This window comes from Lithobates pipiens, unplaced genomic scaffold (genome assembly GCF_037356315.1).
Source record: "Lithobates pipiens isolate NorthernLeopardFrog02 unplaced genomic scaffold, aLitPip1_a1.2 Scaffold_18, whole genome shotgun sequence".
NCBI lineage: Eukaryota > Metazoa > Chordata > Amphibia > Anura > Ranidae > Lithobates > Lithobates pipiens.
This window is the reverse complement of record NW_027507758.1, coordinates 580,144,043-580,159,856: the sequence shown is the minus strand read 5'-3', so window position 1 is coordinate 580,159,856 and position 15,814 is coordinate 580,144,043. Positions and strand designations below refer to the sequence as shown.

Below are 15,814 nucleotides of genomic sequence, written 5' to 3'. Positions count from 1 at the left end.
CCTTTGCTTGAGGTTGTTGCTTGTGCTATGGCTGATCCCTGTCCTCTCCTGGGCTATGTGTAAACTATAGGCAGTTTTGCTAAATCCACAACTTGCTCTGGCCGCTAGACACCAGGAGAGCCACTCCCCCAAGACCTTGGACAACTGAGCCCCTTCTGAAGTATGGCCCCATGGGTTTCAATGATGTCATTGGGAGAAGGTGGTTTCAAAAAGCACTCACACCGCCTAATACATTCTCGACAAGAAACACCTTGTGCCTTGAGGCATTCCATGGGGCTGGAAATTGGGGGAGAGAGCTACAAACACCAAGAGCCCATAATTGCATTGGCCGGGAATCGAACCCGGGCCTCCCGCGTGGCAGGCGAGAATTCTACCACTGAACCACCAATGCTCCACGCCGGGCCAGGCGCCACCACCCTCGCTCAGCTGGCCTAGGAGAGTCCAGCTCTCGCCCACGCTTGACTTGGGATTCGCTTGTCGAAATCCATGAGGATGGTCAGCGACAAGAGCAGAGTGGCGCAGCGGAAGCGTGCTGGGCCCATAACCCAGAGGTCGATGGATCGAAACCATCCTCTGCTACGTTGCCTTTTCCTATGCCAATCGATATTTGCTTGCGGGCCCAAAGGCCTTTCTTTCGCACACAAAGAGAAGTTGAACCTGATTCAGGTGATTCAACGAGTCCAAAGCTCTCAGCGTAAGCATGGCACTGGCACCTTTCCCCCTAATGGAATATTGTCTCTTGGCCATGGAAGCCTGGTCGTGCTTTCTTTAATTGATTGCTTTTGTCCAATACTGCCTACGTGACTTTGGCTGAAGCCACAGATGCCACCACAAAAACGTGGCAATGCCTTGGCACATGTTATGAGGAGCACTCCGGCTTCCCATGTTGCTCACGGCGCTCGGTTCCAAGCTTCAACATCAAACACAAAAGCAAGGTGCCTCCCGTGAAACCAGGAAAGCTGCGTTTGGAGAATGCGGGCATCGATCCCGCTACCTCTCGCATGCAAAGCGAGCGCTCTACCATTTGAGCTAATCCCCCTTTGCTTGAGGTTGTTGCTTGTGCTATGGCTGATCCCTGTCCTCTCCTGGGCTATGTGTAAACTATAGGCAGTTTTGCTAAATCCACAACTTGCTCTGGCCGCTAGACACCAGGAGAGCCACTCCCCCAAGACCTTGGACAACTGAGCCCCTTCTGAAGTATGGCCCCATGGGTTTCAATGATGTCATTGGGAGAAGGTGGTTTCAAAAAGCACTCACACCGCCTAATACATTCTCGACAAGAAACACCTTGTGCCTTGAGGCATTCCATGGGGCTGGAAATTGGGGGAGAGAGCTACAAACACCAAGAGCCCATAATTGCATTGGCCGGGAATCGAACCCGGGCCTCCCGCGTGGCAGGCGAGAATTCTACCACTGAACCACCAATGCTCCACGCCGGGCCAGGCGCCACCACCCTCGCTCAGCTGGCCTAGGAGAGTCCAGCTCTCGCCCACGCTTGACTTGGGATTCGCTTGTCGAAATCCATGAGGATGGTCAGCGACAAGAGCAGAGTGGCGCAGCGGAAGCCTGCTGGGCCCATAACCCAGAGGTCGATGGATCGAAACCATCCTCTGCTACGTTGCCTTTTCCTATGCCAATCGATATTTGCTTGCGGGCCCAAAGGCCTTTCTTTCGCACACAAAGAGAAGTTGAACCTGATTCAGGTGATTCAACGAGTCCAAAGCTCTCAGCGTAAGCATGGCACTGGCACCTTTCCCCCTAATGGAATATTGTCTCTTGGCCATGGAAGCCTGGTCGTGCTTTCTTTAATTGATTGCTTTTGTCCAATACTGCCTACGTGACTTTGGCTGAAGCCACAGATGCCACCACAAAAACGTGGCAATGCCTTGGCACATGTTATGAGGAGCACTCCGGCTTCCCATGTTGCTCACGGCGCTCGGTTCCAAGCTTCAACATCAAACACAAAAGCAAGGTGCCTCCCGTGAAACCAGGAAAGCTGCGTTTGGAGAATGCGGGCATCGATCCCGCTACCTCTCGCATGCAAAGCGAGCGCTCTGCCACTTGAGCTAATCCCCCTTTGCTCGGGTGTGTTGCTTGCGCTATGGCTGATCCCTGTCCTCTCCTGGGCTATGTGTAAAATATAGTCAGTTTTGCGAAATCCACAACCTGCTCTGGCCGCTAGACACCAGGAGAGCCACCCGCTTTCCTAGCGTAGAAGGTTTGCACCCCCCTTTTTTTTCCCTCCTACGACCTTTGACAACTGAGCCCCTTCAGAGGTATGGCCCCATGGGTTTCAATGATGTAATTGGGAGAAGGCTGGTTTCAAAAAGCACTCACACCGCCTAGTACATTCTCGACAAGAAACACCTTGTGCCTTGATGCACTCCACGGGGCTGGAAATTGGGGGAGAGCGCTGCAAACACAAAGAGCCCATAATTGCATTGGCCGGGAATCGAACCCGGGCCTCCCGCGTGGCAGGCGAGAATTCTACCACTGAACCACCAATGCTCCACGCCGGGCCACTTGCCACCACCCTCGCTCAGCTGGTCTAGGAGAGTCCAGCTCTCGCCCACGCTTGACTTGGGATTCGCTGGTCGAAAATCAATGGAAACGCCTAGTCGTCTACATTGTGACTTTGCCACATGGACCCACTCCCCGTGGGAATCGCTGGCAAACTACATCCACATGTGGTTGTTGAGGTTGGTCAGCGACAAGAGCAGAGTGGCGCAGCGGAAGCGTGCTGGGCCCATAACCCAGAGGTCGATGGATCGAAACCATCCTCTGCTACGTTGCCTTTTTCTATGCCAATCGATATTTGCTTGCGTGCGGGCCCAAAGGCCTTTCTTTCGCACACAAAGAGAAGTTGAACCTGATTCAGGTGATTCAACGAGTCCAAAGCTCTCAGCGTAAGCATGGCACTGGCACCTTTTGCGCTAATGAAATATTGTCTCTTGGCCATGGAGGCCTGCTCGTGCTTTGTTTACTAGATTGCTTTTGTCCAACACTGCCTACGTGACTTTGGCTGAAGCCACAGTTGCCACCACAAAAACGTGGCAACGCCTTGGCACGCGTTATGAGGAGGACTCCGGCTTCCCATGTTGCTCACGGCGCTCGGTTCCAAGCTTCAACATCAAACACAAAAGCAAGGTGTCTCCTGGCAAATCAGGAAAGCTGCATTTGGAGAATGCAGGCATCGATCCCGCTACCTCTCGCATGCTAAGCAAGCGCTCTACCATTTGAGCTAATCCCCCTTTGCTTGAGGTTGTTGCTTGTGCTATGGCTGATCCCTGTCCTCTCCTGGGCTATGTGTAAACTATAGGCAGTTTTGCTAAATCCACAACTTGCTCTGGCCGCTAGACACCAGGAGAGCCACTCCCCCAAGACCTTGGACAACTGAGCCCCTTCTGAAGTATGGCCCCATGGGTTTCAATGATGTCATTGGGAGAAGGTGGTTTCAAAAAGCACTCACACCGCCTAATACATTCTCGACAAGAAACACCTTGTGCCTTGAGGCATTCCATGGGGCTGGAAATTGGGGGAGAGAGCTACAAACACCAAGAGCCCATAATTGCATTGGCCGGGAATCGAACCCGGGCCTCCCGCGTGGCAGGCGAGAATTCTACCACTGAACCACCAATGCTCCACGCCAGGCCAGGCGCCACCACCCTCGCTCAGCTGGCCTAGGAGAGTCCAGCTCTCGCCCACGCTTGACTTGGGATTCGCTTGTCGAAATCCATGAGGATGGCCAGCGACAAGAGCAGAGTGGCGCAGCGGAAGCGTGCTGGGCCCATAACCCAGAGGTCGATGGATCGAAACCATCCTCTGCTACGTTGCCTTTTCCTATGCCAATCGATATTTGCTTGCGGGCCCAAAGGCCTTTCTTTCGCACACAAAGAGAAGTTGAACCTGATTCAGGTGATTCAACGAGTCCAAAGCTCTCAGCGTAAGCATGGCACTGGCACCTTTCCCCCTAATGGAATATTGTCTCTTGGCCATGGAAGCCTGGTCGTGCTTTCTTTAATTGATTGCTTTTGTCCAATACTGCCTACGTGACTTTGGCTGAAGCCACAGATGCCACCACAAAAACGTGGCAATGCCTTGGCACATGTTATGAGGAGCACTCCGGCTTCCCATGTTGCTCACGGCGCTCGGTTCCAAGCTTCAACATCAAACACAAAAGCAAGGTGCCTCCCGTGAAACCAGGAAAGCTGCGTTTGGAGAATGCGGGCATCGATCCCGCTACCTCTCGCATGCAAAGCGAGCGCTCTGCCACTTGAGCTAATCCCCCTTTGCTCGAGTGTGTTGCTTGCGCTATGGCTGATCCCTGTCCTCTCCTGGGCTATGTGTAAAATATAGTCAGTTTTGCGAAATCCACAACCTGCTCTGGCCGCTAGACACCAGGAGAGCCACCCGCTTTCCTAGCGTAGAAGGTTTGCACCCCCCTTTTTTTTCCCTCCTACGACCTTTGACAACTGAGCCCCTTCAGAGGTATGGCCCCATGGGTTTCAATGATGTAATTGGGAGAAGGCTGGTTTCAAAAAGCACTCACACCGCCTAGTACATTCTCGACAAGAAACACCTTGTGCCTTGATGCACTCCACGGGGCTGGAAATTGGGGGAGAGCGCTGCAAACACAAAGAGCCCATAATTGCATTGGCCGGGAATCGAACCCGGGCCTCCCGCGTGGCAGGCGAGAATTCTACCACTGAACCACCAATGCTCCACGCCGGGCCACTTGCCACCACCCTCGCTCAGCTGGTCTAGGAGAGTCCAGCTCTCGCCCACGCTTGACTTGGGATTCGCTGGTCGAAAATCAATGGAAACGCCTAGTCGTCTACATTGTGACTTTGCCACATGGACCCACTCCCCGTGGGAATCGCTGGCAAACTACATCCACATGTGGTTGTTGAGGTTGGTCAGCGACAAGAGCAGAGTGGCGCAGCGGAAGCGTGCTGGGCCCATAACCCAGAGGTCGATGGATCGAAACCATCCTCTGCTACGTTGCCCTTTCCTATGCCAATCGATATTTGCTTGCGTGCGGGCCCAAAGGCCTTTCTTTCGCACACAAAGAGAAGTTGAACCTGATTCAGGTGATTCAACGAGTCCAAAGCTCTCAGCGTAAGCATGGCACTGGCACCTTTTGCGCTAATGAAATATTGTCTCTTGGCCATGGAGGCCTGCTCGTGCTTTGTTTACTAGATTGCTTTTGTCCAACACTGCCTACGTGACTTTGGCTGAAGCCACAGTTGCCACCACAAAAACGTGGCAACGCCTTGGCACGCGTTATGAGGAGGACTCCGGCTTCCCATGTTGCTCACGGCGCTCGGTTCCAAGCTTCAACATCAAACACAAAAGCAAGGTGTCTCCTGGCAAATCAGGAAAGCTGCATTTGGAGAATGCGGGCATCGATCCCGCTACCTCTCGCATGCTAAGCGAGCGCTCTACCATTTGAGCTAATCCCCCTTTGCTTGAGGTTGTTGCTTGTGCTATGGCTGATCCCTGTCCTCTCCTGGGCTATGTGTAAACTATAGGCAGTTTTGCTAAATCCACAACTTGCTCTGGCCGCTAGACACCAGGAGAGCCACTCCCCCAAGACCTTGGACAACTGAGCCCCTTCTGAAGTATGGCCCCATGGGTTTCAATGATGTCATTGGGAGAAGGTGGTTTCAAAAAGCACTCACACCGCCTAATACATTCTCGACAAGAAACACCTTGTGCCTTGAGGCATTCCATGGGGCTGGAAATTGGGGGAGAGAGCTACAAACACCAAGAGCCCATAATTGCATTGGCCGGGAATCGAACCCGGGCCTCCCGCGTGGCAGGCGAGAATTCTACCACTGAACCACCAATGCTCCACGGCGGGCCAGGCGCCACCACCCTCGCTCAGCTGGCCTAGGAGAGTCCAGCTCTCGCCCACGCTTGACTTGGGATTCGCTTGTCGAAATCCATGAGGATGGTCAGCGACAAGAGCAGAGTGGCGCAGCGGAAGCGTGCTGGGCCCATAACCCAGAGGTCGATGGATCGAAACCATCCTCTGCTACGTTGCCTTTTCCTATGCCAATCGATATTTGCTTGCGGGCCCAAAGGCCTTTCTTTCGCACACAAAGAGAAGTTGAACCTGATTCAGGTGATTCAACGAGTCCAAAGCTCTCAGCGTAAGCATGGCACTGGCACCTTTCCCCCTAATGGAATATTGTCTCTTGGCCATGGAAGCCTGGTCGTGCTTTCTTTAATTGATTGCTTTTGTCCAATACTGCCTACGTGACTTTGGCTGAAGCCACAGATGCCACCACAAAAACGTGGCAATGCCTTGGCACATGTTATGAGGAGCACTCCGGCTTCCCATGTTGCTCACGGCGCTCGGTTCCAAGCTTCAACATCAAACACAAAGTGCCTCCCGTGAAACCAGGAAAGCTGCGTTTGGAGAATGCGGGCATCGATCCCGCTACCTCTCGCATGCAAAGCGAGCGCTCTGCCACTTGAGCTAATCCCCCTTTGCTCGAGTGTGTTGCTTGCGCTATGGCTGATCCCTGTCCTCTCCTGGGCTATGTGTAAAATATAGTCAGTTTTGCGAAATCCACAACCTGCTCTGGCCGCTAGACACCAGGAGAGCCACCCGCTTTCCTAGCGTAGAAGGTTTGCACCCCCCTTTTTTTTCCCTCCTACGACCTTTGACAACTGAGCCCCTTCAGAGGTATGGCCCCATGGGTTTCAATGATGTAATTGGGAGAAGGCTGGTTTCAAAAAGCACTCACACCGCCTAGTACATTCTCGACAAGAAACACCTTGTGTCTTGATGCACTCCATGGGGCTGGAAATTGGGGGAGAGCGCTGCAAACACAAAGAGCCCATAATTGCATTGGCCGGGAATCGAACCCAGGGCCTCCCGCGTGGCAGGCGAGAATTCTACCACTGAACCACCAATGCTCCACGCTGGGCCACTTGCCACCACCCTCGCTCAGCTGGTCTAGGAGAGTCCAGCTCTCGCCCACGCTTGACTTGGGATTCGCTGGTCGAAAATCAATGGAAACGCCTAGTCGTCTACATTGTGACTTTGCCACATGGACCCACTCCCCGTGGGAATCGCTGGCAAACTACATCCACATGTGGTTGTTGAGTTTGGTCAGCGACAAGAGCAGAGTGGCGCAGCGGAAGCGTGCTGGGCCCATAACCCAGAGGTCGATGGATCGAAACCATCCTCTGCTACGTTGCCCTTTCCTATGCCAATCGATATTTGCTTGCGTGCGGGCCCAAAGGCCTTTCTTTCGCACACAAAGAGAAGTTGAACCTGATTCAGGTGATTCAACGAGTCCAAAGCTCTCAGCGTAAGCATGGCACTGGCACCTTTTGCGCTAATGAAATATTGTCTCTTGGCCATGGAGGCCTGCTCGTGCTTTGTTTACTAGATTGCTTTTGTCCAACACTGCCTACGTGACTTTGGCTGAAGCCACAGTTGCCACCACAAAAACGTGGCAACGCCTTGGCACGCGTTATGAGGAGGACTCCGGCTTCCCATGTTGCTCACGGCGCTCGGTTCCAAGCTTCAACATCAAACACAAAAGCAAGGTGTCTCCTGGCAAATCAGGAAAGCTGCATTTGGAGAATGCGGGCATCGATCCCGCTACCTCTCGCATGCTAAGCGAGCGCTCTACCATTTGAGCTAATCCCCCTTTGCTTGAGGTTGTTGCTTGTGCTATGGCTGATCCCTGTCCTCTCCTGGGCTATGTGTAAACTATAGGCAGTTTTGCTAAATCCACAACTTGCTCTGGCCGCTAGACACCAGGAGAGCCACTCCCCCAAGACCTTGGACAACTGAGCCCCTTCTGAAGTATGGCCCCATGGGTTTCAATGATGTCATTGGGAGAAGGTGGTTTCAAAAAGCACTCACACCGCCTAATACATTCTCGACAAGAAACACCTTGTGCCTTGAGGCATTCCATGGGGCTGGAAATTGGGGGAGAGAGCTACAAACACCAAGAGCCCATAATTGCATTGGCCGGGAATCGAACCCGGGCCTCCCGCGTGGCAGGCGAGAATTCTACCACTGAACCACCAATGCTCCACGCCGGGCCAGGCGCCACCACCCTCGCTCAGCTGGCCTAGGAGAGTCCAGCTCTCGCCCACGCTTGACTTGGGATTCGCTTGTCGAAATCCATGAGGATGGTCAGCGACAAGAGCAGAGTGGCGCAGCGGAAGCGTGCTGGGCCCATAACCCAGAGGTCGATGGTTCGAAACCATCCTCTGCTACGTTGCCTTTTCCTATGCCAATCGATATTTGCTTGCGGGCCCAAAGGCCTTTCTTTCGCACACAAAGAGAAGTTGAACCTGATTCAGGTGATTCAACGAGTCCAAAGCTCTCAGCGTAAGCATGGCACTGGCACCTTTCCCCCTAATGGAATATTGTCTCTTGGCCATGGAAGCCTGGTCGTGCTTTCTTTAATTGATTGCTTTTGTCCAATACTGCCTACGTGACTTTGGCTGAAGCCACAGATGCCACCACAAAAACGTGGCAATGCCTTGGCACATGTTATGAGGAGCACTCCGGCTTCCCATGTTGCTCACGGCGCTCGGTTCCAAGCTTCAACATCAAACACAAAAGCAAGGTGCCTCCCGTGAAACCAGGAAAGCTGCGTTTGGAGAATGCGGGCATCGATCCTGCTACCTCTCGCATGCAAAGCGAGCGCTCTGCCACTTGAGCTAATCCCCCTTTGCTCGAGTGTGTTGCTTGCGCTATGGCTGATCCCTGTCCTCTCCTGGGCTATGTGTAAAATATAGTCAGTTTTGCGAAATCCACAACCTGCTCTGGCCGCTAGACACCAGGAGAGCCACCCGCTTTCCTAGCGTAGAAGGTTTGCACCCCCCTTTTTTTTCCCTCCTACGACCTTTGACAACTGAGCCCCTTCAGAGGTATGGCCCCATGGGTTTCAATGATGTAATTGGGAGAAGGCTGGTTTCAAAAAGCACTCACACCGCCTAGTACATTCTCGACAAGAAACACCTTGTGCCTTGATGCACTCCACGGGGCTGGAAATTGGGGGAGAGCGCTGCAAACACAAAGAGCCCATAATTGCATTGGCCGGGAATCGAACCCAGGGCCTCCCGCGTGGCAGGCGAGAATTCTACCACTGAACCACCAATGCTCCACGCCGGGCCACTTGCCACCACCCTCGCTCAGCTGGTCTAGGAGAGTCCAGCTCTCGCCCACGCTTGACTTGGGATTCGCTGGTCGAAAATCAATGGAAACGCCTAGTCGTCTACATTGTGACTTTGCCACATGGACCCACTCCCCGTGGGAATCGCTGGCAAACTACATCCACATGTGGTTGTTGAGGTTGGTCAGCGACAAGAGCAGAGTGGCGCAGCGGAAGCGTGCTGGGCCCATAACCCAGAGGTCGATGGATCGAAACCATCCTCTGCTACGTTGCCCTTTCCTATGCCAATCGATATTTGCTTGCGTGCGGGCCCAAAGGCCTTTCTTTCGCACACAAAGAGAAGTTGAACCTGATTCAGGTGATTCAACGAGTCCAAAGCTCTCAGCGTAAGCATGGCACTGGCACCTTTTGCGCTAATGAAATATTGTCTCTTGGCCATGGAGGCCTGCTCGTGCTTTGTTTACTAGATTGCTTTTGTCCAACACTGCCTACGTGACTTTGGCTGAAGCCACAGTTGCCACCACAAAAACGTGGCAACGCCTTGGCACGCGTTATGAGGAGGACTCCGGCTTCCCATGTTGCTCACGGCGCTCGGTTCCAAGCTTCAACATCAAACACAAAAGCAAGGTGTCTCCTGGCAAATCAGGAAAGCTGCATTTGGAGAATGCGGGCATCGATCCCGCTACCTCTCGCATGCTAAGCGAGCGCTCTACCATTTGAGCTAATCCCCCTTTGCTTGAGGTTGTTGCTTGTGCTATGGCTGATCCCTGTCCTCTCCTGGGCTATGTGTAAACTATAGGCAGTTTTGCTAAATCCACAACTTGCTCTGGCCGCTAGACACCAGGAGAGCCACTCCCCCAAGACCTTGGACAACTGAGCCCCTTCTGAAGTATGGCCCCATGGGTTTCAATGATGTCATTGGGAGAAGGTGGTTTCAAAAAGCACTCACACCGCCTAATACATTCTCGACAAGAAACACCTTGTGCCTTGAGGCATTCCATGGGGCTGGAAATTGGGGGAGAGAGCTACAAACACCAAGAGCCCATAATTGCATTGGCCGGGAATCGAACCCGGGCCTCCCGCGTGGCAGGCGAGAATTCTACCACTGAACCACCAATGCTCCACGCCGGGCCAGGCGCCACCACCCTCGCTCAGCTGGCCTAGGAGAGTCCAGCTCTCGCCCACGCTTGACTTGGGATTCGCTTGTCGAAATCCATGAGGATGGCCAGCGACAAGAGCAGAGTGGCGCAGCGGAAGCGTGCTGGGCCCATAACCCAGAGGTCGATGGATCGAAACCATCCTCTGCTACGTTGCCTTTTCCTATGCCAATCGATATTTGCTTGCGGGCCCAAAGGCCTTTCTTTCGCACACAAAGAGAAGTTGAACCTGATTCAGGTGATTCAACGAGTCCAAAGCTCTCAGCGTAAGCATGGCACTGGCACCTTTCCCCCTAATGGAATATTGTCTCTTGGCCATGGAAGCCTGGTCGTGCTTTCTTTAATTGATTGCTTTTGTCCAATACTGCCTACGTGACTTTGGCTGAAGCCACAGATGCCACCACAAAAACGTGGCAATGCCTTGGCACATGTTATGAGGAGCACTCCGGCTTCCCATGTTGCTCACGGCGCTCGGTTCCAAGCTTCAACATCAAACACAAAAGCAAGGTGCCTCCCGTGAAACCAGGAAAGCTGCGTTTGGAGAATGCGGGCATCGATCCCGCTACCTCTCGCATGCAAAGCGAGCGCTCTGCCACTTGAGCTAATCCCCCTTTGCTCGAGTGTGTTGCTTGCGCTATGGCTGATCCCTGTCCTCTCCTGGGCTATGTGTAAAATATAGTCAGTTTTGCGAAATCCACAACCTGCTCTGGCCGCTAGACACCAGGAGAGCCACCCGCTTTCCTAGCGTAGAAGGTTTGCACCCCCCTTTTTTTTCCCTCCTACGACCTTTGACAACTGAGCCCCTTCAGAGGTATGGCCCCATGGGTTTCAATGATGTAATTGGGAGAAGGCTGGTTTCAAAAAGCACTCACACCGCCTAGTACATTCTCGACAAGAAACACCTTGTGCCTTGATGCACTCCACGGGGCTGGAAATTGGGGGAGAGCGCTGCAAACACAAAGAGCCCATAATTGCATTGGCCGGGAATCGAACCCGGGCCTCCCGCGTGGCAGGCGAGAATTCTACCACTGAACCACCAATGCTCCACGCCGGGCCACTTGCCACCACCCTCGCTCAGCTGGTCTAGGAGAGTCCAGCTCTCGCCCACGCTTGACTTGGGATTCGCTGGTCGAAAATCAATGGAAACGCCTAGTCGTCTACATTGTGACTTTGCCACATGGACCCACTCCCCGTGGGAATCGCTGGCAAACTACATCCACATGTGGTTGTTGAGGTTGGTCAGCGACAAGAGCAGAGTGGCGCAGCGGAAGCGTGCTGGGCCCATAACCCAGAGGTCGATGGATCGAAACCATCCTCTGCTACGTTGCCTTTTTCTATGCCAATCGATATTTGCTTGCGTGCGGGCCCAAAGGCCTTTCTTTCGCACACAAAGAGAAGTTGAACCTGATTCAGGTGATTCAACGAGTCCAAAGCTCTCAGCGTAAGCATGGCACTGGCACCTTTTGCGCTAATGAAATATTGTCTCTTGGCCATGGAGGCCTGCTCGTGCTTTGTTTACTAGATTGCTTTTGTCCAACACTGCCTACGTGACTTTGGCTGAAGCCACAGTTGCCACCACAAAAACGTGGCAACGCCTTGGCACGCGTTATGAGGAGGACTCCGGCTTCCCATGTTGCTCACGGCGCTCGGTTCCAAGCTTCAACATCAAACACAAAAGCAAGGTGTCTCCTGGCAAATCAGGAAAGCTGCATTTGGAGAATGCGGGCATCGATCCCGCTACCTCTCGCATGCTAAGCGAGCGCTCTACCATTTGAGCTAATCCCCCTTTGCTTGAGGTTGTTGCTTGTGCTATGGCTGATCCCTGTCCTCTCCTGGGCTATGTGTAAACTATAGGCAGTTTTGCTAAATCCACAACTTGCTCTGGCCGCTAGACACCAGGAGAGCCACTCCCCCAAGACCTTGGACAACTGAGCCCCTTCTGAAGTATGGCCCCATGGGTTTCAATGATGTCATTGGGAGAAGGTGGTTTCAAAAAGCACTCACACCGCCTAATACATTCTCGACAAGAAACACCTTGTGCCTTGAGGCATTCCATGGGGCTGGAAATTGGGGGAGAGAGCTACAAACACCAAGAGCCCGTAATTGCATTGGCCGGGAATCGAACCCGGGCCTCCCGCGTGGCAGGCGAGAATTCTACCACTGAACCACCAATGCTCCACGCCGGGCCAGGCGCCACCACCCTCGCTCAGCTGGCCTAGGAGAGTCCAGCTCTCGCCCACGCTTGACTTGGGATTCGCTTGTCGAAATCCATGAGGATGGTCAGCGACAAGAGCAGAGTGGCGCAGCGGAAGCGTGCTGGGCCCATAACCCAGAGGTCGATGGATCGAAACCATCCTCTGCTACGTTGCCTTTTCCTATGCCAATCGATATTTGCTTGCGGGCCCAAAGGCCTTTCTTTCGCACACAAAGAGAAGTTGAACCTGATTCAGGTGATTCAACGAGTCCAAAGCTCTCAGCGTAAGCATGGCACTGGCACCTTTCCCCCTAATGGAATATTGTCTCTTGGCCATGGAAGCCTGGTCGTGCTTTCTTTAATTGATTGCTTTTGTCCAATACTGCCTACGTGACTTTGGCTGAAGCCACAGATGCCACCACAAAAACGTGGCAATGCCTTGGCACATGTTATGAGGAGCACTCCGGCTTCCCATGTTGCTCACGGCGCTCGGTTCCAAGCTTCAACATCAAACACAAAAGCAAGGTGCCTCCCGTGAAACCAGGAAAGCTGCGTTTGGAGAATGCGGGCATCGATCCCGCTACCTCTCGCATGCAAAGCGAGCGCTCTGCCACTTGAGCTAATCCCCCTTTGCTCGAGTGTGTTGCTTGCGCTATGGCTGATCCCTGTCCTCTCCTGGGCTATGTGTAAAATATAGTCAGTTTTGCGAAATCCACAACCTGCTCTGGCCGCTAGACACCAGGAGAGCCACCCGCTTTCCTAGCGTAGAAGGTTTGCACCCCCCTTTTTTTTCCCTCCTACGACCTTTGACAACTGAGCCCCTTCAGAGGTATGGCCCCATGGGTTTCAATGATGTAATTGGGAGAAGGCTGGTTTCAAAAAGCACTCACACCGCCTAGTACATTCTCGACAAGAAACACCTTGTGCCTTGATGCACTCCACGGGGCTGGAAATTGGGGGAGAGCGCTGCAAACACAAAGAGCCCATAATTGCATTGGCCGGGAATCGAACCCGGGCCTCCCGCGTGTCAGGCGAGAATTCTACCACTGAACCACCAATGCTCCACGCCGGGCCACTTGCCACCACCCTCGCTCAGCTGGTCTAGGAGAGTCCAGCTCTCGCCCACGCTTGACTTGGGATTCGCTGGTCGAAAATCAATGGAAACGCCTAGTCGTCTACATTGTGACTTTGCCACATGGACCCACTCCCCGTGGGAATCGCTGGCAAACTACATCCACATGTGGTTGTTGAGGTTGGTCAGCGACAAGAGCAGAGTGGCGCAGCGGAAGCGTGCTGGGCCCATAACCCAGAGGTCGATGGATCGAAACCATCCTCTGCTACGTTGCCCTTTCCTATGCCAATCGATATTTGCTTGCGTGCGGGCCCAAAGGCCTTTCTTTCGCACACAAAGAGAAGTTGAACCTGATTCAGGTGATTCAACGAGTCCAAAGCTCTCAGCGTAAGCATGGCACTGGCACCTTTTGCGCTAATGAAATATTGTCTCTTGGCCATGGAGGCCTGCTCGTGCTTTGTTTACTAGATTGCTTTTGTCCAACACTGCCTACGTGACTTTGGCTGAAGCCACAGTTGCCACCACAAAAACGTGGCAACGCCTTGGCACGCGTTATGAGGAGGACTCCGGCTTCCCATGTTGCTCACGGCGCTCGGTTCCAAGCTTCAACATCAAACACAAAAGCAAGGTGTCTCCTGGCAAATCAGGAAAGCTGCATTTGGAGAATGCGGGCATCGATCCCGCTACCTCTCGCATGCTAAGCGAGCGCTCTACCATTTGAGCTAATCCCCCTTTGCTTGAGGTTGTTGCTTGTGCTATGGCTGATCCCTGTCCTCTCCTGGGCTATGTGTAAACTATAGGCAGTTTTGCTAAATCCACAACTTGCTCTGGCCGCTAGACACCAGGAGAGCCACTCCCCCAAGACCTTGGACAACTGAGCCCCTTCTGAAGTATGGCCCCATGGGTTTCAATGATGTCATTGGGAGAAGGTGGTTTCAAAAAGCACTCACACCGCCTAATACATTCTCGACAAGAAACACCTTGTGCCTTGAGGCATTCCATGGGGCTGGAAATTGGGGGAGAGAGCTACAAACACCAAGAGCCCATAATTGCATTGGCCGGGAATCGAACCCGGGCCTCCCGCGTGGCAGGCGAGAATTCTACCACTGAACCACCAATGCTCCACGCCGGGCCAGGCGCCACCACCCTCGCTCAGCTGGCCTAGGAGAGTCCAGCTCTCGCCCACGCTTGACTTGGGATTCGCTTGTCGAAATCCATGAGGATGGCCAGCGACAAGAGCAGAGTGGCGCAGCGGAAGCGTGCTGGGCCCATAACCCAGAGGTCGATGGATCGAAACCATCCTCTGCTACGTTCCCTTTTCCTATGCCAATCGATATTTGCTTGCGGGCCCAAAGGCCTTTCTTTCGCACACAAAGAGAAGTTGAACCTGATTCAGGTGATTCAACGAGTCCAAAGCTCTCAGCGTAAGCATGGCACTGGCACCTTTCCCCCTAATGGAATATTGTCTCTTGGCCATGGAAGCCTGGTCGTGCTTTCTTTAATTGATTGCTTTTGTCCAATACTGCCTACGTGACTTTGGCTGAAGCCACAGATGCCACCACAAAAACGTGGCAATGCCTTGGCACATGTTATGAGGAGCACTCCGGCTTCCCATGTTGCTCACGGCGCTCGGTTCCAAGCTTCAACATCAAACACAAAAGCAAGGTGCCTCCCGTGAAACCAGGAAAGCTGCGTTTGGAGAATGCGGGCATCGATCCCGCTACCTCTCGCATGCAAAGCGAGCGCTCTGCCACTTGAGCTAATCCCCCTTTGCTCGAGTGTGTTGCTTGCGCTATGGCTGATCCCTGTCCTCTCCTGGGCTATGTGTAAAATATAGTCAGTTTTGCGAAATCCACAACCTGCTCTGGCCGCTAGACACCAGGAGAGCCACCCGCTTTCCTAGCGTAGAAGGTTTGCACCCCCCTTTTTTTTCCCTCCTACGACCTTTGACAACTGAGCCCCTTCAGAGGTATGGCCCCATGGGTTTCAATGATGTAATTGGGAGAAGGCTGGTTTCAAAAAGCACTCACACCGCCTAGTACATTCTCGACAAGAAACACCTTGTGCCTTGATGCACTCCACGGGGCTGGAAATTGGGGGAGAGCGCTGCAAACACAAAGAGCCCATAATTGCATTGGCCGGGAATCGAACCCGGGCCTCCCGCGTGGCAGGCGAGAATTCTACCACTGAACCACCAATGCTCCACGCCGGGCCACTTGCCACCACCCTCGCTCAGCTG

At 53.4% G+C, this 15,814-nt stretch overlaps 7 non-coding genes across 7 annotated transcripts; all 7 read right to left on the bottom strand.

The window, feature by feature from the left end:
- Positions 1–966: 966 nt before the first annotated feature.
- On the bottom strand, positions 967–1,039 carry TRNAA-UGC (transfer RNA alanine (anticodon UGC)). Its single transcript has one exon. It is a non-coding gene; the product is annotated as a tRNA-Ala (tRNA).
- A 4,351-nt stretch (positions 1,040–5,390) lies between these two features.
- On the bottom strand, positions 5,391–5,463 carry TRNAA-AGC (transfer RNA alanine (anticodon AGC)). The gene has a single exon. It is a non-coding gene; the product is annotated as a tRNA-Ala (tRNA).
- Positions 5,464–7,597: 2,134 nt separating this feature from the next.
- On the bottom strand, positions 7,598–7,670 carry TRNAA-AGC (transfer RNA alanine (anticodon AGC)). The gene has a single exon. It is a non-coding gene; the product is annotated as a tRNA-Ala (tRNA).
- Positions 7,671–9,810: 2,140 nt separating this feature from the next.
- Positions 9,811–9,883, bottom strand: TRNAA-AGC (transfer RNA alanine (anticodon AGC)). The gene has a single exon. It is a non-coding gene; the product is annotated as a tRNA-Ala (tRNA).
- Positions 9,884–12,022: 2,139 nt separating this feature from the next.
- On the bottom strand, positions 12,023–12,095 carry TRNAA-AGC (transfer RNA alanine (anticodon AGC)). Its single transcript has one exon. It is a non-coding gene; the product is annotated as a tRNA-Ala (tRNA).
- A 1,398-nt stretch (positions 12,096–13,493) lies between these two features.
- Positions 13,494–13,564, bottom strand: TRNAV-GAC (transfer RNA valine (anticodon GAC)). The gene has a single exon. It is a non-coding gene; the product is annotated as a tRNA-Val (tRNA).
- Positions 13,565–14,234: 670 nt separating this feature from the next.
- Positions 14,235–14,307, bottom strand: TRNAA-AGC (transfer RNA alanine (anticodon AGC)). Its single transcript has one exon. It is a non-coding gene; the product is annotated as a tRNA-Ala (tRNA).
- Between the last annotated feature and the right edge of the window lie 1,507 nt (positions 14,308–15,814).